We start from the raw sequence: 26,245 nt of genomic DNA, 5'->3' as shown, positions 1-26,245 counted from the left end.
AAGCTCCATCAATTACCCATTTTCTTGTCACTGCATCCAAACCATTAATAAAATGTGTAAGGAGAGGATAGTTAGAAAAATCATTATACCGGAAGATGGTTTCCCAATTATTGAATCTGTCCCATGCTGCGTAGAATGGCTCTCCGTGTTGCTGGGTAAAACTTGCTAATACTTGTCGACTTGATTGAAAGAGTGGGTGCCCGGATAGCCAACTTGTGGCTTAGGGCTTTGATGACTCTTTATGTAAACAATCTTTTGTTTAAATATAATTTACACTTTTATCATGGCATTGACTTTATCTTCCTTCATATTGTTATATTGTGATATACTATTGTTGTTTTGATAAAGACCTTGAATATACTATAGTGTATGTAAGATGTGGTAGCACATGATGATGGCTATCATGAAACACAATCTTATAGTCACTGTATATTCTAAATTGTTCCTAGTCAATTGAGCCGTCCGATAATAAGGATAAGGATCACTCGAGATTGAGACTAGAATTTGCGATGCCGAGTACCACGTTTCATTGGTATGGAACATAGAGATGTTCAAAGCATGCAAATGGATATTCATATGATGAATGATCGAACTACCCTATTCGGACTTTCCAAGTGGTTATCACTTATCGAGTGGATAAAGTCCGCGGTTTTGGTTGTACACCATTAGTCCTTATTACTTGAAACATCATTGAGACTCTATATGCTAGTACTGTACTTTGACTCGTTTACCGACTCTATTGGGGTCATCAGGTGTCGGGATTGGGTGCAGTTACAACACATATAGGAGTCGATGCTTTGTTGTCAAGGATTCGCCACATACTTGCGAGTGTGGATATCCTATGCGATCTGAGGAGATATTAGTGTGACAAATCTCTGGCCAGAGTACATGATGTGTTTTAGGTTAATGGGTTATCCTAGTAACACATGCGATGTCACTATTTGATCTTCAAGATGTTATGCATAGTTATCGAATCTCGAACGACTCTCGATGTACCAATGGTTGTTGATTTGATCGGGATATATGGATGAAGGGACCATACTGTACGCTAACCAAAATCTACTGGTTCTTGCAGGCACTATCAGTAATACCTAGGGAATCATGGGGCGATGTTGCTAGACGCTCTTACCATGATTCGATGGGTAAGTCGGAAATTGTTGTTCCGAGTCACAAGGAGTTGTGAGCCCACGGCTAGCTGTATTCCTGAACCATTGAGGGTTACACAAGTAATGGATTTCTAATCCCCGTTGAGATAATTAAATTTAAAGAGTTAAATTTAATGAATAAAGAAGTGGGACTTCTTATTTAAGAGTAGAGGGAGTAAGATTTCCTAAAATGACATAGTGATGGACATTTTTGGAAATCACTGAATTCGGATTCAGAAAATTTATCTTGACTATAAAAGATGCAGAAATGGTTTCTGTACACATTGGTGAAATTGGTTTATCAATCTGAGTCACGATGAATTTTATATTAATTTCTGAACATGCGGGCTTTGCTTGTCAGGCTTGAACTTATGGCTAATGGGCCCTAAGCTGTTAGCAGCCCACATTATAAATAAGTTATTGCAGTGCAGAAATTAAAACAACACAAGCCATAATTTCGAAAACCTAGAGAGAGTCTCCCTAGGGTTTTCGGCCGCCCCCTCTCCCTACTCTGTCTCGAAAATCCAGTCTGCAATTTTCGAAATTTGCAGTCTGGTTTAACGGATCAAATTCGTTAATTCTCTTCGTAGAAACTTCTGATAGATTTTCTAGTACAATCTATCATAGGGATTCGATTTCTGTTCGTGGACCTGATTGAAGAATTGTTCGGTCATCAGTTCCAGGGATATACAACAAGAGCAGATTAAATTCTGTTGGTGTCCAAAATCTCGCTTCGAGATTCCAAGGTAAAAATTTAATTGTGATTTTATTTTTACTTGCACAATTTAATCGTAAAAGTTTTGATACCCACATATGGAATCGTTCCATATAATATTTTAAAAACTTCCGCTGCACCGGGTATCAATTCTTGATTGATCTGAACACGATATTCCAACAGTGGTATCAGAGCCAAGTCGTCGCTCAGATCAAACGATTAAATTAATCGATTGTACAAAATTTTTGCCTCGGTTTTTGAAACAAAACAGAAATTTTAAAATTAAGATTTGATTGGGCATATCGGGCAGCGATCGTCGCTGCCCTAGGGACAGCGACGGGCTGCCCGGCCCGGGATTGTCCCGGGCGGCCAGATAAAAATTAAAATATTTTTAATTAAAAATTTTGATTTTTTAAAATTCTATTTTTGGTCCGATCGAAAATTGTTTTTGATTGGTCCACGAGGCATCGGATCGAATTGTTCGAGTCTAAAATTTTTAAAATTGATTTTTGGATAAATTTGAATTTTTGGAAAATTTATAAATTTTATCCGTTAAATTAAATTTTATAAAATTAATTATTTTGTACAGTTGATGATAAGATATGATATTATGGATATATTAAATAAAATATGATTTTATTGATATACTAGATAAAATATGATTTTATGTGTAAAATAAGATTTTATATATAAAATATGATATTATCTATTTAAATTTATTGCCACTGCATGTTATCCAATAAATTAATTTTTGAATTAAATATTATTGGATAAGGATGATCGATTGTCATGACCAATTTTGTAGGTGTATGTTAGGAAATTTACATTTGTTTTATTGTTGTTGGATTTATTAATGGGCCTGGTTTATGGCCCAATATGAATTGTCATATGTAATAAAAGTGGGCCTGGTTTATGGCCCGTTCCCACCCCTTAAATATGTATCCCCTACTTGTCATCGTTATTTATTGTAAATACATTAGACTTAGTGGGAGATAGAGATTTGAAGACAAGGTGGGCCCAGCAGACAATAAAGACAGAAGAAATGTAAATTGGAAGCTCAATGTAATAAGATTGCATTGCATACTTGCATATTACCTAGGATTGGACTTAGACTCGTGATTGGCAACCACGGGTCAATTAGTAATGGAATCGATCATCCTAAATAATATATGATATTATTGATGTATGCATGTTTAGACTAAATTGTATGAATCCCGCAAGCATACATAAATTGCATGATGAGACAAATTTTCAAAATTAAATCCCTCATTTTAAATATGATTTAAAATTGATATCAAGATAAACAATAAACGGCGTCATATTATTGGGCCCTTATTGGACATGAGGTAAAAACGTGGAGGTTGTTTTGGAAGCAATTGGGCTCTACCTTTTGAAAATATAGTTGGCTGATATTATTCGGGACTATAATTTGTCAATTGGACTCCATGTTCCCACTAAAGAAAATATTTCTCGTTTTCACTAGAGGGTAGTGAAATCGTCAAAATAGTGGGAGTGTAATTCATAAAATGAAATTCGCCATATTTTATGTCTTAGTAAATTAATTAAACAAATCACTGATTATTGTCTGTTTCCTTTTCAGTATATTATTAATATGAATTTGCGTAATCCACTACTCTCAATTCTCGATCAAAACAAGTTGATTGGCGCTAACTATACGGAATGGTTCCGTAAGTTAAAAATCATTCTAAATTCGGAGAAGGCTTTCTACGTGTTAGAGAAGCGTCCTCCGAAGGAAGCCCCGACTAACACTAGTCCGGAAGAGTTGAAAAAGCTTGACGATTGGTGGGACCATGATGTCAAGGCAAAGAGTTATATGCTAGCGTCAATGTCTGATGAACTCTAGAGGCGATTTTAGGACGCGGCGAATGCTGCTGACATTCACAGCGCACTCAAGGAACTTTTTGGAGCTCAGTCAAGGTCTGAGAGATTTGCGACTGTCAAAGAGCTCATGACATGCCGCATGCGAGATGGGACTTCGGTCCGTGAGCATGGGGTACACATGATTGAGCTCATTGAAAAGTTGGTAAAACTCGAACTGACATTAGAGCATGAACTCAATGCGGACTAGTTACTTCTTTCACTTCCTTCGTCATATGACGGTTTTGTGGTGAATTTCAACATGAACAAGATACAGGCCACCCTTGAAGAGATGGTCAATATGCTTGTGACTTATGAAACCACATTAAAGAAGGATAAATCGGTATTCTTGGTTGGCTCCTCTTCTAACTCTAAGAAAGGACCAAGTGGAAAGGGTAAGAAACGTTCTGCCCCGCCCAAGAAGATTGTACCAAATAAGAAGGGAAAGGCTAAGGCTTCAATTGGAATAAAAGATGAAGACGTTTGTCATTACTGCAAGAAACCCGGTCATTGGAAACGTAACTGCAAGGAATACCTCGAACAGTTGCGAACTGCAAAGGGTATGTTTTACATTGAAATAAATGTTTCGCTTAATACTTCTTCTTGGGTATTGGATACCGGATGTGGATCTCACATTTGCAATGATTTGCAGGTGATGACAAGAAGTCGTAAGCTAAGGATGGGTGAGACCCAGCTAAGGCTCGGGAATGGTTCAAGAGTCGAAGCCAAAGCTATTGGAGACATTTATTTAATTTTGCAGAATAATTTTAAGTTATTTTTGAAAGATGTTTTATATGTTCCGGATTTGGTCAAAAACATTATTTCTATTTCTATGCTTGATAGAGATGGTTTTTCTTGCAATTTTGTGAATGGGATTTGCAATATTTACAAGAATGAATGTTTGATTGGAAATGGACAATTTGAAAACGATCTATATAGCTTAAAATTAAAAGACGTTTCAATTAATTATGTTGATAAACCGGTAACAACAAATAAAAGGAAAAACGATAGTCAAAACCCGGCAAACCTTTGGCATGCTAGGCTAGGTCATATTTCCTCAAGGAGGATGAACAAGCTAGTGGGAGAGGGCATGTTTGATATGTCTGATATTAACTCTCTACCTACCTGTGAGTCCTGCCTAAAAGGAAAAATGACTAAATCTCCTTTCAAAGGGAAGCCTGAGCGTAGCCAAAACCCATTGGATTTGATCCATACGGATGTTTGCTGTCCATTTAGGATTGGTACTAAATATGGAAACACCTACTTCATTACCTTTACTGATGATTATTCAAGGTATGGATATTTATATTTAATGAAATATAAGTCTGAAGCATTTGAAAGGTTCAAAAAATTCAAGGCTGAAGTAGAAAACATGCAAGGTAAAAGTATTAAAGCACTTCGATCGGATCGAGGTGGAGAATACTTAAGTACCGAGTTTTTGGACTATCTAAAAGAGAATGGGATTCTCTCTCAGTGGACTCCTCCTATGACACCTCAGCTGAATGGTGTCTCGGAGCGTCGCAATCGAACTTTGTTGGACATGGTTCGATCCATGATGAGCTTCACTGAGCTTCCACCTTCATTTTGGGGCTACGCGCTTGAAACAGCGGTATTGTTGTTAAACAACATCTACACTAAAGCAGTAGATAAAACAACATACGAGTTATGGAATGGAAAAGCTCCTAAGTATTCGTACTTGAGGATTTGGGGATGTCCTGCTTACGTGAAGCAGACAGTGGGAGATAAGTTGGATAGTCGATCCTCCTTATGTTATTTTGTGGGGTATCCGAAGAATTCAATTGGATATTATTTCTATCATCCTAATGAAACAAAAGTGTTTGTTTCAAGGAATGCCACCTTCTTGGAGAAGGAGTTCTTATTGGATAAGAAAGTCAAGATGATGGAACTCGAAGAAATTCGAGAAGAACCCGAGGTACAAAATAACGATCCTACACCTCAAGATTCATCACAAGACACGCCTATTGCTAGGAGATCCGAGAGGACTTCTAGGCCTCCTATTAGATATGGTCTTCTTCTTGAAGGGGATCAAAGTGAACCCGACATTGGATGTGATCCAAGAAACTTCAAGGAAGCAATTTCTGATGCGGATTCAAATTTATGGCTTGAAGCTATGCAATCGGAAATAGACTCGATGCATACTAACCAAGTTTGGTCTTTAGTAGATCCTCCCGATGGATTTGTTCCAATAGGGTGCAAATGGATCTATAAGAGAAAGCTTGGGCCTGACGGAAAGGTATTGACCTACAAAGCACGATTGGTGGCAAAAGGTTATACTCAAAGACAAGGAGTTGACTATGATGAAACCTTTTCACCAGTCGCAATGTTCAAGTCCATAAGAATCCTTATTGCCATAGCAGCATGGTATGACTATGAGATATGGAAAATGGATGTAAAGACTGCTTTCTTAATGGAAACATTAAGGAAAAGATCTATATGATGCAGCCTGAGGGATACTCATCCATGGGAAGTGAGCATAAGGTATGCAAGCTTCAGAGATCAATTTATGGTCTCAAACAAGCATCAAGAATTTGGAACCAGAAATTTGATGAAACAATAAAGGATTTTGGTTTTATCAAGAACCCGGAGGAACCATGCGTGTACAAGAAAGTAGTTAAGGATGCGGTAACATTCTTAGTACTTTATGTTGATGACATTCTACTCATGGGGAATGACGTAGGGAAGTTGCAGTCAACAAAGATATGGTTATCAGGTAGATTCTCGATGAAGGATTTGGGTGAGGCCTCCTATATTCTAGGGATACAGATCTATAGAGATAGATCTAAGAGAATGATAGGACTTACTCAATCAACCTACATCGACACCATATTGAAAAGGTTTTCAATGGATGGGTCCAAGAGAGGACATCTACCTATGTGTCATGGAGTTTCTCTATCCAAGTCTATGTGTCCTAAGACTGATGAAGAGATAGAGAAGATGACACACATACCATATGCGTCAGCCATTGGTAGTATCATGTATGGGATGATATCTACCAGACCGGATGTGGCCTATGCTCTGAGCGTCACGAGCAGATATCAAGCCAATCTCGGTCAAATGCATTGGAAAGCTGTGAAGGATATTCTTAAGTACTTGCGAAGGACTAAGAATGTATTCATGGTTTATGGAGGAAGAGAATTGAAGTTGGAAGGCTACACCGACTCTAGCTTCCAATGTGACGTGGATGACTCGAAATCAACCTCTGGATTTGTATTCGTGCTCAATGGCAGTGCTGTCTCTTGGAAGAGTTCCAAGCAAGACACCACAGCGGATTCCACCACTGAGGTAGAATACATAGCAGCATCAGCTGCTGCTAAAGAGGCGGTTTGGATAAGGAAATTCATCCAAGAGTTGGGTGTAATTCCTGAAGCTGTTGGTCCAGTCCCGGTGTACTGTGACAACACGGGTGCCGTTGCTCAGGCAAAGGAACCAAGGTCTCATCAGAAGTCCAAACACGTACTGAGGAAATACCACATCATCCGGGAGATTGTGGAAAGAGGAGACATCACTATCGAAAGAGTGGCCTCTGCAGACAATATCGCTGATCCGCTTACTAAGCCCTTGCCAGGACCATTGTTTGACAAACATCGCGAAGCAATGGGATTACGTAGTATGACTAGTTGGCTCATAGGGCAAGTGGGAGATTGAAAGAGTGGGTGCCCGGATAGCCAACTTGTGGCTTAGGGCTTTGATGACTCTTTATGTAAACAATCTTTTGTTTAAATATAATTTACACTTTTATCATGGCATTGACTTTATCTTCCTTCATATTGTTATATTGTGATATACTATTGTTGTTTTGATAAAGACCTTGAATATACTATAGTGTATGTAAGATGTGGTAGCACATGGTGATGGCTATCATGAAACACAATCTTATAGTCACTGTATATTCTAAACTGTTCCTAGTCAATTGAGCCGTCCGATAATAAGGATAAGGATCGCTCGAGATTGAGACTAGCATTTGCGATGCCGAGTACCACGTTTCATTGGTATGGAACATAGAGATGTTCAAAGCATGCAAATGGATATTCATATGATGAATGATCGAACTACCCTATTCGGACTTTCCAAGTGGTTATCACTTATCGAGTGGATAAAGTCCGCGGTTTTGGTTGTACACCATTAGTCCTTATTACTTGAAACATCATTGAGACTCTATATGCTAGTACTGTACTTTGACTCGTTTACCGACTCTATTGGGGTCATCAGGTGTCGGGATTGGGTGCAGTTACAACACATATAGGAGTTGATGCTTTGTTGTCAAGGATTCGCCACATACTTGCGAGTGTGGATATCCTATGCGATCTGAGGAGATATTAGTGTGACAAATCTCTGGCCAGAGTACATGATGTGTTTTAGGTTAATGGGTTATCCTAGTAACACATGCGATGTCACTATTTGATCTTCAAGATGTTATGCATAGTTATCGAATCTCGAACGACTCTCGATGTACCAATGGTTGTTGATTCGATCGGGATATGTGGATGAAGGGACCGTACTGTACGCTAACCAAAATCTACTGGTTCTTGCAGGAACTATCAGTAATACCTAGGGAATCATGGGGCGATGTTGCTAGACGCTCTTACCATGATTCGATGGGTAAGTCGGAAATTGTTGTTCCGAGTCACAAGGAGTTGTGAGCCCACGGCTAGCTGTATTCCTGAACCATTGAGGGTTACACAAGTAATGAATTTCTAATCCTCGTTGAGATAATTAAATTTAAAGAGTTAAATTTAATGAATAAAGAAGTGGCACTTCTTATTTAAGAGTAGAGGGAGTAAGATTTCCTAAAATGACATAGTGATGGACATTTTTGGAAATCACTGAATTCGGATTCAGAAAATTTATCTTGACTATAAAAGATGCAGAAATGGTTTCTGTACACATTGGTGAAATTGGTTTATCAATCTGAGTCACGATGAATTTTATATTAATTTCTGAACATGCGGGTTTTGCTTGTCAGGCTTGAACTTATGGCTAATGGGCCCTAAGCTGTTAGCAGCCCACATTATAAATAAGTTATTGCAGTGCATAAATTAAAACAACACAAGCCATAATTTCGAAAACCTAGAGAGAGTCTCCCTAGGGTTTTCGGCCGCCCCCTCTCCCTACTCTGTCTCGAAAATCCAGTCTGCAATTTTTGAAATTTGCAGTCTGGTTTAACAGATCAAATTCGTTAATTCTCTTCGTAGAAACTTCTGATAGATTTTCTAGTGCAATCTATCAGAGGGATTCGATTTCTGTTCGTGGACCTGATTGAAGAATTGTTCGGTCATCAGTTCCAGGGATATACAACAAGAGCAGATTAAATTCTGTTGGTGTCCAAAATCTCGCTTCGAGATTCCAAGGTAAAAATTTAATTGTGATTTTATTTTTACTTGCACAATTTAATCGTAAAAGTTTTGATACCCACATATGGAATCGTTCCATATAAAATTTTTAAAACTTTCGCTGCACCGGGTATCAATTCTTAATTGATCTGAACACGATATTCCAACATTGACATCTCGAAGTATTACACCACAAGAATCCCCTTTCGCCTAAGAAAATTTCTTTCTATCTCTGGGTCGTATGGAAATTTTTCTTGTTCCGAAGATTCACCTGCACGCACGAACAAACCAAAATAGCACTAGGAGGAATAATAAAAATAAAAAAAACAAAAACAAAAACACAAATAAATCAAACGCCTTTCCCCGGCAACGGCGCCAAAATTTGGTAACGCTTAGTCGTATCACGCCCAAATTAACCCAACTCAGATTAACTAAATAAACATGTAGTAGCGAGAGTAGGGATCGTTCCCACGAGGAAAGTGAAATTTATTTGTGTTATTAAAAATACTAGAAATAAATAAATGGGGATTTGGGAATTTTATCAACTACGATGCAAGAATTAAAATAAGAAAGATCAAATAAATAACGAGACTTGGTATCGGTCGACTACACCCTTGAAATCATTCACTCGATCATCGATTCTCTAAAAATAATTAATTCACATCGAATATTCATCATTGGAAATCAAATTCCTGTTTCACCTTAATTTTAGTTAATTAGAAAACAGCATTCTAAATTAACCCTTACCAATAAATTAACCCGATAACAGCAATCTAGATTTAAACTCACGGTAGCATTCAAATGAGTGAAACTGATGAAGCTAGACAACACAAACACCAGCGGTTGTATTTAGCCTAGTCAATAGTTGTTCCTACGATTTAACAAATTCAACAGCAGAAAATATTAAACGCAGTTGCTTCACAAATTAGATGGTTCAAACAATTACGGATTTGAATTCTAATTTAGCGGTAGATTGTACGAAATAATTATCATGTGATCAATCTAATAATCAAACACACAAGCATCAAATAAATCAGAACAACTCTTGATACTCGATAAAAATCAAACAATGAAAATCTGAATCTCACAAATAAAATAACTCAAGGGTTCGTCTTCCTCAACCAAGTACAAAAACTAAGAAAGAATTGAAGAAGAAACTAAATCTAAGAATTGGAAAGATAAAACCTAGCCGCCAGAGCGTTCTTCGCATTCCAAGCCGTCTAGAGTCATCTCTTTTCGAGTTCTAGATGGTATTTAAAGTATAGAGTCCTCCCCAAGAAAGTTTCCTATTTAAAATATAAATTCCCGACATTCCATCTCGCTCGCTCGATCGGTAAAATGTTGCGGATCGAGCGAGCAGAAATTCACAACCTACTGTTTTTCAAATCATGCGCCCGCTCGATCTGCAAGATGTTGCGGATCGAGCGAGCAACTTTTCTCCCAGCGAGCAGCGCTTTTGAAAACTTTATATCCGGAGATCTAGCCGTCGGATTGAGCTGAAATTTGGACAGCAGCTTCAAAACATCTTGAATTTCATTCTGGATGGTGGAGATTGGATTTGGACTTCTTTAAAATTAAATATGATTTTCTGATCATTGCTGCTCCGTAATTCATTCTCGTGCAAAAGCTTTTCCATCTTTTCCTCGACAAAACGATACGTCCTATACAATAAACACGGGAGAATGTAATGTAGATGCGATACATGAAATACCAACAAAAACTTAATTAAAACAAATGAATGCACGCACAATGACAATAAAATGATAATAAAATATGCAACACAAACATGCCCATCAGTTGTCTTTACTTCAAATTTAGTACGCTATAATAAACGCCAGATTTGACTCTTTCCAAATCAGGAAGACAACAGTCGCAAACATTCTTTTGCTACAAGAAAAACGCAAAAAGACAACGGATTTTATCCGTCGTCGTAGTGGTTAAAAACTGTCGTAACTGATGGTGTTGTTAAAAGTACGCCCCTACGACAACGGATAAAATCCATTGTCGTTTCCCTCAAAAACAACATATAAAATCCGTTGTCTTTGATGGCAAAAACAACGGATTTTATCCATTGTCGTAGACACAAACCCGTTGTCTTTGAGAGAAATGACAACGGATTTTATCCGTTGTCGTAGGAGTGCGCTTTTAACAATGCCATCAGTTACAACAGTTTTAGATCTCTACGACAACGGATTTTATCCGTTGTCGTTTTCCATATAAAAACAAAAAAATAATAAGAAATAATATAAAAATTTCAATATGATAAATAAATCAAAATTTATAATTTCAAAAATAAAATTTAATATACAATTTTTTTAGTATTACAAATCACTCGAAATTAAATTCTAATGCAATGCACACTACTAAAAAATACAAAAAAGTTCAGAAAGTAAGGACCAGAGGCATGAACAAAGCTTAGAACTGTACAAGTAAATGGATGAAAATCATATTCTGAACTTAACACGCAAAACCCAAACACATTCTGTCATGTACTTTGTCCACCCTCTCGTAGAGCCAGCCATCACCTCGAGAAGCTCTCACTACAAGAAAAATGGACAATGAACAATAAACTCATCATATACTCACAAATGCCAAATATATAGATGTATCCAAAATTATGATCAGGACCCTCAAGATCTGTAGCAACGTTTCAAATTAAAAAATTGAGAAACACACAAAAGGTGCAAGAAAAAATACGCAGTCCATGTTTCAACAAAAAAATGAAAATTTCAAATTGTTGAATCGGGTTCGTCTTACTATACAGAGTAGTATTTTCACACAAAATATCATCATATACTCACAAATACCCCGGCAATAAAAACTCATCTAAAAATAACACTTATTTCTTTTAGTGCAACAAAAAACCAGTATCACTTGAAACAAGTCCCAAGTCAAGAAAAATCAGCAATCCGGCCAAAGAATTTGCAATAACAAACCTTAAAATCATGTTCTTAAAAGTTTGTAATGTTGTCCCGCCAGAATATATGATATTTCTGCATAGGAGACCAATCAAGGTGTCCAAGGAGGACTTCCTTCTTGTACCTATCAAAAGAACTAAGCTTCTTGATGTTATCTTTCAGTCCCTCCTCCAGTTGATCCAACGCTTCCAGCAGATCCTGAAAAAAACAAGAATAAAAATTGCCTTGGAAGTTCAAACTTGTGGGTGATATAACAGAGCTAAGGGAATGCAAGAAGAGAGGAGAAACAGAGAGATCTAGAAACGAAGTGATGGTTATGCTTCACTCAGCCTCAGCATAGAGCAGATATTTAAAGAAATTATTATTTTTTTAAAGAAAACAGATACTGATAGAAATAGAATGAGCATACCACAACAACAATAGTTAAACATTTAACCAAGCCCGCACGCGCAAGATAGACAAATATAACCTTCACATTGAAACGCGCCACTACAAGTGATCTTAATCCTTGTTCTGCAAACTTGTCAATCACAGCATGCACCCTTCCCTCTATGTCATACTTATTGTGTGCAAGATTTAGAATCTAAAATCCATATTTGCAATAAAAAAAAAACTAAGGATCAACATGGAATTAATAAATAAATAAACCACATAAAAAAGTAGATTGTACCTGCTCAGGTGCACCTTTACTGACCCTGTGCATATTACCTTCACCATCTAAGGAAGCCAGTGTTGTACGCTTTTCTGTAGGGTTAAAAGGAAGGAAGTGTACTTTTCATATTCCAGCACGTGCCTGTTTCAAGACAACAATTCAAGAAAGTGGAAAAAGAAATGGTTATGAGTTATCACATGTTAAGACTTATAAACTAGAAGAGAGTTATCTTCTGTTGGAAAACTGGCGGTCAGATCAATCACGATTGATACCCGGTGCAGCGGAAGTTTAAAATTTTTATCATGGAACAATTCCATGGTGTGGGTATCAACCATTCAACGATTAAATTATTGTGTGTGTAAAATTCAAATAACAATTAATTAAATTTTACCTTCAATCTCGAAGCGAGATTAATGGACACCACACAGATTTCTCTGCGCTTCTTGTATCTCCCAGGAACTGATGAACTCCTTCAATCAGGTCCACGAATGGGGTTTAAATCCCTCTGATAGATTGCACTAGAAAATCTATCAGAAGTTTTCTGCGAAGAGATTAAACGAATCTGATTCGTTATTCCTGACTGCAATTCGAAATCACAGACCGGAATTTCTCGGGCAGAGTATGGGAGGGGTCGGCCGATTATTACTTTGAGAGGCTAGGGTTTTCGATTTTTGCTTCTCAAAAATAATGAGCTGTTGTGTCTAATTTCTGTACTGCAATAAATTATTTATAATGCAGGCCACTAACACCTTAGGGCCCATTAATCATAAGTTAGGGCCCGACAAGCAAAGCCCGCACGTTCAGAAATTAATATAAAATTCATCGTGACTCCGATTGATGAACCGATTTCACCAATGTGCACAGAAACCATTTCTGCACATTTTAAAGTCAAAATAAATTTTCCTGAATCCGAATTCAGTGGTTTCCAAAAATGTCCATCCCTATGTCATTTTAGGAAATCCTACTCCCTTACTCTTATTTAAGAAGTCCAACTCCTTAGTTCATTAAATTTAACTCTTTAAATTTAACTATCTCAACGGGGATTAAAACTCCATTACACTGTGTGACCCTCAATGGTTCAGGGATACAGCTAGCCGTGGGCTCACAACTCCTTGTGACTCGGAACAACACTTTCCGACTTGCCCAACGAATCATGGTAAAGCGCCTAGCAACATCGCCCCATGATTCCCTAGGTATCACTGATAGTGCCTACAAGAACCAGTAGATTTTGGTTAGCGTACAGTACGGTCCCTTCATCCAAATATCCCGATCGAATCAACAACCATTGGTATATCGAGAGTCGCTCAAGATTCGATAACTATGCAATACATCTTGAAGATCAAATTAGTGACATCGCATGTGCTACTAAGAAACCATTTCTTAAATCACATCAAGTACTCTGGCCAGAGATTTGTCACACTAATATCTCCTCAGATCGCATAGGATATCCACACTCGCAGGTATTTTGTGAATCCTTGACAACAATGCATTGACTCCTATATGTGTCGTAACTGTACCCAATCTCGACACCTGATGACCCCCATAGAGTCGGTAAACGAGTCAAAGCACAGCACTAGCATATAGAGTCTCCATGATGTTTCAAGTCGTAAGGACTAATGGTGTACAACCAAAACCGCGGACTTTATCCACTCGATAAGTGATAACCACTTGGAAAGTCCGGATAGGGTAGTTCGATTATTCATCATATGAATATCCATTTGCATGCTTCGAACATCTCCATGTTCCCTACCAATGAAACGTGGTACTCCGCATCGCAAATGCTAGTCTCAAACTCGAGCGATCCTTATCCTTATTATCGGACGGCTCAATCGACTAGGAACGGTTTTAGAATATACAGTGACTATAAGATGTATTTCATGATAGACATCCCCATGTTCTACCACATCTTACATACACTATAGTATATTCAAGGTCTTTATCAAAACAACAATAGTATATCACAATATAACAATATGAAGTAATATAAAGTCATTGCCATTAATAAAAGTGTAAATAATATTAAACAAAAGATTGTTTATACAAAGAGTCATCAAAGCCCATAGCCACAAGTTGGCTCACTGGGCACCCACTCTTTCATCTTCTTCGGGTCAGCCAACATCCCAACCATAGCAGAGTCTATGGAATCCTGATTTTCTGTACGAGATGCTCGAGCTGCCATTAACACGACAGTATCTGCATCAACGCCTTTCGCAAAAACCTGTAAACAAGAAATGCTAAACTTTTTTGTGTTGATCTTCACATCAATATTCCAATAAAATTGACTAAATTAAAACATGGAGAAAAACATGCAAATCATATTATCATAATTATAATTTGACCGACATATTTATATAATTAATTAATTATTCACATAGAGAAACTTAACCATGGATATATGTATCTCAAATAAATTTAAACAATTTTTTTAACCATAAAATGATGACATGACATGAACACGTAATATATAGCTAGCTAGATTACTATTAAATTAATTAATATTCATCCAAGTTGAGTCTTTAAATATACCAAGTGCCAAAACCGTAGTACATGGAAATTAAATTAATATTAAAATCAAACATAACATACAAAAGAATGAGAAGAGCTTGGTTAAAACTTTAGCAGGGAATGTTTTGAGTATATTCTAACGTTTGAAAAGACAGATTGGACATAGATTTTATATTTGATGTAGAAATCATGCTATAAACACCAAGCACCGGAAAATGCTATTGACACAATCAGACATGAGGAATGAACACCATTCCACTTGTTGCTAACTGAGTGGAGGTCTATGATAACTTAACGCTATTTGACGCTAATTATTCTGCACTATCCTTTGGAATTCATGTATTGATATATTTCGCAACCACAACTTTTGTACATCTAGGACATTCTATTTGTACAACTGAATGCAGTGTCTTACAAAAAAAAAGTACGAAAAGATACATCAGAAAGTACCATTAGCTTGAAACTCCTCCACCGAGTAACATCTACCAATTGACACCGGAAGAAACTTTATTTTGTTGTTTGATACATTTAACAGCACCAACTACAGAGTCCAAAGTTTTGAATTGTTGGAAAATGTGTTGGAAAGTGGTGAATGAGATAAATGCTCATTGTCCCACATTGGTAAAATAAGGGAAATGATGACAATATATAATGCCCAAGTTTGAACAATGGGTTGGGGTCCCAAGGGATACCCATGTTTGTTAAAGGGAGCGGACCTAGTCTAGGCTAGGTTCGAACCATTAGCCACACGCGCGCCGCCGTCCGGCCGGCACGGCCACGGGCTTGGGCTTGGCACATGTTTAAATTTTTAGACAAATAAAACCATTGCAACTTTTCGGCCATGCATGCATCGAAGGGATGCAACCGTCCGAGGCAGCCGTCCAACATCTATAAATAGATGGCCCCTGCATTCATTCCAACTCGCTCATTCAGATTTCCTTTCTTCTCTCTTGCATACTCATATCGAGTCTGAGTTTTCTTAAAGCACTTCTGTTCGAAGTTCTTTGAGTCTGCTGTGCTGCTACTCAAAGTTGGAAAGCGTTCTATCTTGGGAGACACTTTGCACAATCCCGTTAGCACCTAGGCGGGGCAAAATTTGTCTTAAAGAAAAAAGAGTTCAACTCTTGGCTCGCTTTTAATCGTGGTGGAAATTGTGCTTACAAGTTTAAGACAAATTTTTGATCATGGTTGTTGTTCCAACTCCTCCTGTGACGCCGCCCCCACCACCACCCCCTGTTACGCCGCCACCGGCTGTTGTCACGGCCCCTGCTGCTTCCAATGCACATGCCGAGAGACCTGAGAAGTTCTCCGGTTCTGACTTCAAAACATGGCAGCAGAAGATGTTGTTTTACCTCACAACACTTCATCTTGCAAGGTTTTTGAAAGAAACTGTTGCTGTTCCGGCACCGGATGCTGACACACAAACAAGGTCTGCCTTTGATGCATGGTGTCACAGCGACTTCTTGTGCCGAAATTACATACTGAATGGGTTGGACAATACGCTGTATAGTGTATATTCTGCAACCAAGACTGCTAAGGAACTGTGGGAATCCTTAGAGAAAAAGTACAAGACAGAGGATGCTGGCACGAAGAAGTTCGTAGTCGGTAAGTTTCTCGAGTTTAAAATGGTTGATGCCAAGACGGTGATTAGCCAAGTGCAAAAGTTCCAAATCATCCTACATGACATAATGTCTGAAGGGATGATGATCAGCGAGTCCTTCCAAGTGGCTGCATTAATCGAGAAATTGCCACCTTTATGGAAGAAGTTCAAGAATTATTTAAAGTACAAACGCAAGGAAATGGGGCTCGAAGACTTGATTGTCAGACTGCGAATTGAAGAAGACAATCGTAAAGCGGAGATCAAAGTTGGTAAGATGCCGATGGAAGCAAAGGCAAACTTGGTAGAGCCGAATGCTATGAAGAAAAGGAAGAAGTTTGGGAAAGATGTGATGCAAGGGAAAAATAAGAAGTGGAAAGGAACATGCTGGAACTGTGGAAAGTCGAACCACAAAGCCAAGGATTGTCGCTTACCGAAGAAGGACAATCAATACCGGGCAAATGTGGTCCTACACAAATCTGTGCCTATTGATTTGTCCGAGATAGATTTGTCAGCAGTAATCTTTGAGGCTAACATGGTTGATCATCCCAAAGAATGGTTTATCGACACCGGAGCTACACGACATGTCTGTGCTGACAAGGATCTATTCTCGAAGTATACTCCTATAAGTGGAAGAGAGCTCTATATGGGTAACAATGCTACTTCTAAGATCGTTGGACTAGGCAAAGTGGTGATCAAGATGACTTCGGGAAAAGAGCTTACTCTCATCGATGTCCTCCATGTTCCGGACATAAGAAAGAATCTTGTATCGGGGTCTAGACTGGTCAAGGCCGGATTTAGAATAGTGTTTGAAGCCGGCAAAGTTGTAATCATGAAAAATGGACAGTTCCTAGGAAAAGGATATATAGAAAAGGGACTGTTCAAAATGAATGTAATGACTGTACTTCGTGATCTTGAAAGTAATAAAGTTAATGCTTTGAATTACTTGATTGAATGTTCTAATTTATGGCATACTAGATTAGGACATGTTAACTTCAACACTTTGCGAAAACTTGAAAAACTAAATCTTATTCCAAGGACTAAGATTGATTCAAACTATAAATGTGAAGTATGTGTTGAAGCTAAATTAACTAAATTACCTTTTCACACAGTGGAAAGAAGTACAATACCTCTAGAACTAATTCACACCGATGTTTGTGATTTAAAGTTTGTACAAACTAGAGGTGGGAAAAAGTACTTTATTACATTCATAGATGATTGCACAAGATTCTGCTATGTGTTTCTTTTAAGAAGCAAAGATGAAGATCTTGAAGCATTTAAGACCTATAAGACTGAAGTCGAAAATCAATTAGGCAAACAAATCAAGAAAATTCGTAGTGATAGAGGAGGTGAATATGTTGCTTCGTTTGAAGAATTTTGCAATGAATCTGGCATTATTCATCAAACAACTGCTCCTTATTCACCACAATCTAATGGCATTGCGGAAAGGAAAAACCGTACTCTGAAAGAAATGATGAATGCCATGCTAATAAGTTCTCGACTTCCCCAAAACTTGTGGGGGGAAGCAATACTTTCGGCAAATCATATACTTAACAAAATTCCACATAAAAAGAAGGATGAAACTCCTTACGAATTGTGGAAAGGACATAAGCCTTCATACAAATACTTGAAAGTGTGGGGGTGTTTGGTGAAAGTAGAAATACCAAAGCCAAAACAAGTGAAGATTGGACCTAAGACTGTAGATTGCATCTTCATTGGATATGCAAACAACAGTAGTGCATATAGATTCCTAGTGCACAAGTCAGTGATTCCTGATATACATGAAAATACAATTATTGAATCAAGGAATGCTGCATTTTTTGAGAACATCTTTCCTTCTAAGGAAGAGAAAGAAACGAGTTCTATTAAACGAGCTCATGAATCTACAAATGAGAAAACTCATGAAAACGAAGAACTAAGGCGTAGTAAGAGAGCTAAGATAGCTAAAACTTTTGGTCCTGATTTTCTAAGTTATGCTATAGAAAATGATCCAAGGACTTTAAGTGAAGCGCTATCCAGTCCTGATGCTCCACTTTGGAAAGAGGCCATAAAAAGTGAAATAGATTCCATCATGCAAAATCATACTTGGGAGTTAGTAGATCTCCCACCGGGAAGCAAACCTTTAGGATGCAAATGGATCCTAAAAAGAAAATACAAAGCTGATGGATCTGTTGAAAAATACAAAGCAAGGTTAGTGGCCAAAGGATTTAGACAAAAAGAAGGGTTGGATTTCTTCGACACATATTCACCTGTTACAAGAATAACGTCTATTCGAGTACTTATAGCAATTGCTGCTTTAAATAATCTCGAAATACATCAAATGGATGTTAAAACGGCCTTTTTAAATGGTGAGTTAGAGGAAGAAATATATATGGCACAACCTGAAGGATTCATTGCTCCCGGTCAAGAAAGAAAAGTGTGTCGACTCATTAAATCATTGTATGGGCTAAAACAAGCTCCTAAACAATGGCATGAAAAATTTGACAAAACAATGATGTCAAATGGATTCAAGATTAATGAGTGTGATAAATGTGTTTATATAAAAGGCACACATGACTCATATGTAATTGTTTGTCTATATGTAGACGACATGCTCATAATGGGTAGTAATCATGATATAATCATGAAAACTAAGAAAATGTTGACAAAACATTTTGATATGAAAGATATGGGAGAAGCAGACGTTATCTTAGGAATTAAGATTGTAAAAGCGCCTGAAGGAATTGTCCTAACACAATCTCATTATATTGAGAAAGTACTTAGGAAATTCAACACATATGACGTCACACCGTTAAGATCACCCGTGGATTTAAGTTTACATTTATCCAAAAATCGAGGTGAACCCGTATCTCAACAGCAATATGCAAGGATAATTGGGAGTCTAATGTATATTACAAATTGTACTCGTCCTGATATTGCATACTCAATAAATAAATTGAGTAGATTTACAAGTAATCCTAGTCATGATCATTGGAAAGCATTAGAAAGAGTGTTTAAATACTTAAAGTACTCAATGGACTATGGATTACATTATAGCACATATCCTTCCGTACTAGAAGGATACTGTGATGCAAATTGGATATCCGACACAAAAGACTCTAAGTCCACAAGTGGATATGTGTTCACCATCGGTGGAGGAGCTGTGTCACGGAAATCCTCTAAAAAAACGTGTATAGCTCGTTCAACTATGAAATCGGAATTCATAGCTCTAGACAAAGCGGGAGAAGAAGCGGAATGGCTTCGTAATTTCCTAGAAGATATTCCGTGTTGGATGAAACCAGTGCCAGCAATTATGATACATTGCGATAGTCAAGCTGCTATTGGTAGAGCACAAAGTAGTATGTATAATGGTAAGTCAAGACACATACGTCGAAGACATAATACCATTAGGCAGTTGATCTCAAATGGAGTTATCGCAGTTGATTATGTAAAATAAAAAGATAACTTAGCCGATCCGTTGACAAAAGGTTTAGGACGAGATCAAGTTAACTGCTTATCAAGAGGAATGGGATTAAAACCTACAAAATTAAAGAATATTCATAGCGGAAACCCAACCTTGTAGATTGGAGATCCCAAGATCTTGGTTCAATGGAACAATCAAGTTATGAACGTTCACGTGCACTCAGAACTTTGTTCTATTCTCATTCCTAGGATAAAAGTGCAACCTGTGCAAGTAGTGAGGTTAAGTTTTAACAAAACTTTTAATGATTCCTATATTTCTTTATGAAATAGGGTATGACAGGATACTCATATACTAGGAGGTCACCTATTTAAGTGTGAAGACGGGCCGCTTCAACGAAACACTTAAGAATCCAAGATGTTGTCCAGGGCCAAAACGGAAAAAATCATGAGAACAAATAAAGTGTGAGAAAAATTATTGTGTGAATACTGTTGTCTTGGTTTACATCAACGGCTGAATAGTTCAAGACATCACGTTCACTAGGCATCCTAGTAAATTCTTTAATATTTCACTAAGGAAGGTTCAAAGCCGCAAGCTACCTCTCCCCATGCAATAATTTTTCGTAAGAAACTCTGTTTTAGCATCTGCATACATATTCGCATAAATCACATTCATGTGGGGGATTGTTGGAAAATGTGTTGGAAAGTGGTGAATGAGATAAATGCTCATTGTCCCACATTGGTAAAATAAGGGAAAGGATGACAATATATAATGCCCAAGTTTGAACAATGGGTTGGGGTCCCAAGGGATACCCATGTTTGTTAAAGGAAGCGGACCTAGTCTAGGCTAGGTTCGAACCATTAGCCACACACGCGCGCGCGCCGCCGCCGTCCGACCAGCCGGCCGGCCGGCTCGGCTCGGCTCGGCTCGGCACGGCACGGCACGGCCACGGGCTTGGGCTTGGCTTGGCACATGTTTAAATTTTTAGACAAATAAATTAAATATTTATTTTGCATGTCAGAACAGTGCATGCCAAAACAGTGTGTCCCTTCATCCGAATCAATGCATCTTTCCTTGTGAACGGACGTGACTTTTGGGCTCGAACCAGTGCATCTCTTCAGACCGAACCATTGCAACTTTTCGGCCATGCATGCATCGAAGGGATGCAACCGTCCGAGGCAGCCGTCCAACATCTATAAATAGATGGCCCCTGCATTCATTCCAAATCGCTCATTCAGATTTCCTTTCTTCTCTCTTGCATACTCATATCGAGTCTGAGTTCTCTTAAAGCACTTCTGTTCGAAGTTCTTTGAGTCTGTAGTGCTGCTACTCAAAGTTGGGAAGCGTTCTATCTTAGGAGACACTTTGCACAATCCCGTTAACACCTAGGCGGGGCAAAATTTGTCTTAAAGAAAAAAGAGTTCAACTCTTGGCTCGCTTTTAATCGTGTGGTGGAAATTGTGCTTACATGAATGACTTTCTTCAGCATATACAACATATAAAACAACCTATTGCTATCAAATAATAGAGACTACATCCAAAATCCAGTCAAGCAACGAATTCAAAACCAGACAACCTCGTGATGGACCATTTTCACTTGTTCATTATGTAAAATATTTTATATAACACATGGAAAAGCTACAATTCATCTTTGTGTTGTGTCTTTTCTTAATATATTATCAGACAGGGTGAGGCAAATTTCAGGAAGCCAAATTTTACCACATAAAGTATTTGCAGGTAAAAAGACAATATACACTTCTAAATCAACCGATTATAAACCAAACGAGGCCGTCGAGGAACCAAAACTCAGTCTTAATCATCCAAACTTTAAGATATTTATCCATACCATTATGCAATAACAATACATACATCCATAAAAATGAATAAAATGAAATCATTAAATTAACCTAAAATTTCTTCTTTCTAAATGATATTAAACACCATCATAATTTTTATTTTTTGTAAAAGAGAAGACATATCTGGGAGCCACATGACAGGAAATCCCCAAAGTTATTCAACGTCTATTTTTCCACCTTTCAAAAGCTAAGAAGACATTTTCCATTAACAAAAGACAAAGGCATTCATGCCCTTTACACAAGAACACTACCATAAAGCCCAACAATTTTTTAGGTTCATAGTTAAGACATATGCATCATCAAAGAGCCATTGCTCCTATCAAGAAGCAATGTCTGCGCCTCATTGAGAATTCAGGCTCAGTGCACTGTTACTGTTAGGGATTTTTTTACAAATATACCAGAAACACTCGCATAAGAACTAACTCAATTAATCAATTTTACATCTCTCTAGGAGTTTAACATCAACATCGCAATAAAAAAACAGAGAGATGTGGAAAAAGCTATGAATTCTAATTACAAAATCGCGAATTCAACAAAAACGAACCTTGACAGTGTAAGTGATGTTTTCAAGCTGGCAATTCCAATTATCCTCGCACACGTCACAATGTGGCCTGACGCCTCATGCAGCAACTTCATCGGAATTCCCAAACTCCGACTCATTATTTATCTTCTTTTCTCAGACCTGCAAATTTGTTGGCGTGAGAGAATTGAAGACAGACTAGTACCTATGTGTACTCCAGAAACCATCGATTTAAGTACTAGGCTTCGAATATAACCTATAACAACCAAGAATAGCTAGAAATCGCAAGAAAACGCAGAAACAAACTCACATAATGACGGTAATTTGATCATACGCTCATCAGTGAGAATTTCAGGAAAACATTCTGATTTTCTTGATTTCTGGATGGCTGTGCATGTCTTGACAATATACTTTTATAAAAAGTGAAAGACAACTCTGATCATAGTGTAGCTTGAATCAGAATACATTCCTTAAACCGTTGTGAAAGATATGCTTATAATGGCGAACGATCGAGAATTGTATAGAACAGACAGACGAGTAGATCTTGTTATGGTGGCCAGTCGAGTAAATTTTTGTTTAAGACCTGAGTTCCAGTTTTAGATGTGACCAGACGAGTGACTTCACATGACCGAGCGAGTGATCTTCAAAGCAATCGTTCGATAACCTGTTTTACAAAATTACGACAACAAGATCTACAACAATGAATTATTGTTTGTTATCATCAAAACTTAATATTTTAACGGTAACCATCGTACATAATTTTGGGATTTTTTTAAAATTAATATAAAAATTAAAAACAATTATAAAAATATATCAAATTTCAAAAGTTTATAAAAATATAACTATCCGGGACTTTCTGTCCCGGATTTAGCAGGTGCTCTGTCACCATGGCAGAGGTGGCAGAGAACCTGCTAAATCCGGGACAAAAGTCCCAGATTCAAATGTTTTATTTTTTTTTTAATTTGGTTAAATGGCATTTTTTTTAATATGTTAAATGGTTTTTTTTAAAATCAAATATGTTAAATGGCTTTTCGGTACATAAAGAAGGGTAAGCATGCTAGATGATTTTTTTATCACCTTCATTGTTTCAAAAATTAAATTAATCCTGCAGTAAAAAATAATTTAAATTAACCCATACTTAAATTATTTAAAAAAAATTTGAAATATATAAAAATACACACACAAATTCTCGAATTTTGCGTAACAAAATTCAAGAATTTTTCATATTACAATAATAATAATTCCATATTATTATTATTATTATTATCCATATTGTTTGTAAAATAAAATAAAAATAAGTTGACCGACACATTTAATTAAAGGGTATCATACCCGTCAAAAAAAAATTAAAGGGTATCATAATAACAAAAATTAATATTTTGTGTATTTAATACAAATAATATGTAAGGAAAAAAAATCTTTCAAAAAAATATAATTAACAAAGCAAATATTTTAAAGATTTTTAATTAAAATAATTACCATTAAGTGAAAGTCATATCATTTAAAATTTTCCAATCCAATATTTTTTTTGAAATTTTTTTGGTTAATATCGTATATCATATTAAAATTTGAGATAAAATATAAATATTATTAAATTTTAATATTAAAATAAAATAATTATTATTATTATCAAAATAAAATATTTAGTATTTAAGAAAAATTCAAATTTGTCATTTTTTTCTTTCAACCGTATGATTTAATTAATTTTGTTTATTTATATTTTAAATAGTTCAAATGTTCATTATTGCTAATTTTAATCAATGCGTATTAAAATTTTACTAGTCAACAATGCATTTAATTTATAAATAAAACCATATTAATAATATCACTAAATAATATCATTATTAATTGTATATTTTTTTGATAATAATTCATTTAATGTTTTTTAAGTACAATTTTATTTTTATATATATATATATATAAATATAATAATTTTATATATATTAATATTGTTAAAAATTGTAATTTACTTTTTATTTATTTTTGCGTCGTATCTTTATTTTATGAGAAATATTTGTAATTAAACTACCTACTTGTTTTTTGAAAAATTGAATTTATAATTCTTTATATTTTAATTTATGAAATAAAACCATATTAACAATATCATTAAGAGTAACACTCCTGTTGGACGGTTCAACTCTATCCATATTTATAATAATCAATGTTCTAAAAAATTCTAGGCGGTAGGCGGGCGGCGACCCACCGCCTAGCGCCTAGGCGGTTTTTTTATAAAGCCTAAATAAGGTATATTTATGGGTTTTACTATTAAATATAATTTTTATATCTTATGTTTTTCAATTTTTATACGAAATTTTTATAAAATTTTAATAATAATAATAATAATAACAACAACAACAAGAACATAGATATCAATAGATATCAAGTCTTTATATAAAATATGAGATTTAATTTTTTGCTTGACTTTCTTTTATGAGCTTCTCGTTCTTTCTGTGTTTGTTTCTTGCGTCACTTCTCTTGTTTTAGTTTTTAATTTTTAATTTTTCTATTATAAAAAATAGTAACCGTCTAGGCGGATTTCTTCCTGCCTAGGCGGCTTGGGCGGCTCCTAGGCGGTTTTGGGCGGTGCCTAGGTGAAAGATTAGGCGGAAAACGGCTAGAGGCATAGCCTATCAAAAAAACGAGGCCGTGGACAACAGCCTAGGCGTCGCCTTTTAGAACAATGATAATAATATGTAATATTTTTGTCATAAAATGTAATATTTTTAATAGATAAAACATATAAGAGTTCCGTCTCAAAAAAAATGATACTTGAGACCGTCTCAGAGGAGTTTTTGTCTATCACTAAATAACTATAACTTTTTTTTATGCATATTAGCAATAATAATACACTATTAATATTTTAATAATAATGTAATAAATAAAACTAACTCTATTTATTTCAGAAATTTTGTCACTTAGTTAATTTATGAAACTTACGAGCAATTATTAAATGATATAGCGTTCATTACATGGTAATTATTTAAGGAAAAAAGTCTTTAAAATGTTTGATTTGTTAATTAAATATTTCGAACCATATTTTTTTAACTTTAATATTATTTGTATTAAATAGACAAAATATTAGTTTTTTATTATGATATCTTTTAATTAAATATGTTTACGTTGAATAAATAAACTAATTAACTAAAGCAAAACACCAATTTCTTTCCTTTTTTGATGTTGTCGAAAAGCCATTTATATTAGCGTATCTCAAATTAAAAAAAAAAACTAATTTTCAAGGGAAATAAAAAATTTATTTAACAAAAAAAAAAAGAAAAAAGAAAAGACATTTAAATCCGGGACAGAATGTCCCGGATTCAGCAGTACCACCTGCTGAATCCGGGACATTCTGTCCCGGATTGTCATATTTCTACAACTTTTCACATGTTGGTATATTTTTATAAATTATTTTTATTTTTATATTAATTTTTTAAAAAACCCCATAATTTTCATGTACACTCATATAATTTAATTATTTGAATAAATAAATATTTTTTTAAAAAAATTATTAAAGAAAGAACAAAACAAAACATGTGAGCTTGAGATAAAACAAGGAAAAAATTGGATCAAAAAATGGAAAAACTGTAACGCCTAGAATTTCCTATTTCATTGACCGTAATGCATAATTAGGATAATTAATATTTTCATTAGAATAAAATAATTATTTTAAGGTTTATTTCATTGGAAAATTTAGGTATTATATATATAAAT

Source organism: Henckelia pumila, chromosome 4, assembly GCF_033568475.1.
Source record: "Henckelia pumila isolate YLH828 chromosome 4, ASM3356847v2, whole genome shotgun sequence".
Lineage (NCBI taxonomy): Eukaryota > Viridiplantae > Streptophyta > Magnoliopsida > Lamiales > Gesneriaceae > Henckelia > Henckelia pumila.
The sequence above is the reverse complement of the archived record's forward strand: the minus strand, read 5'-3'. Positions refer to the sequence as shown.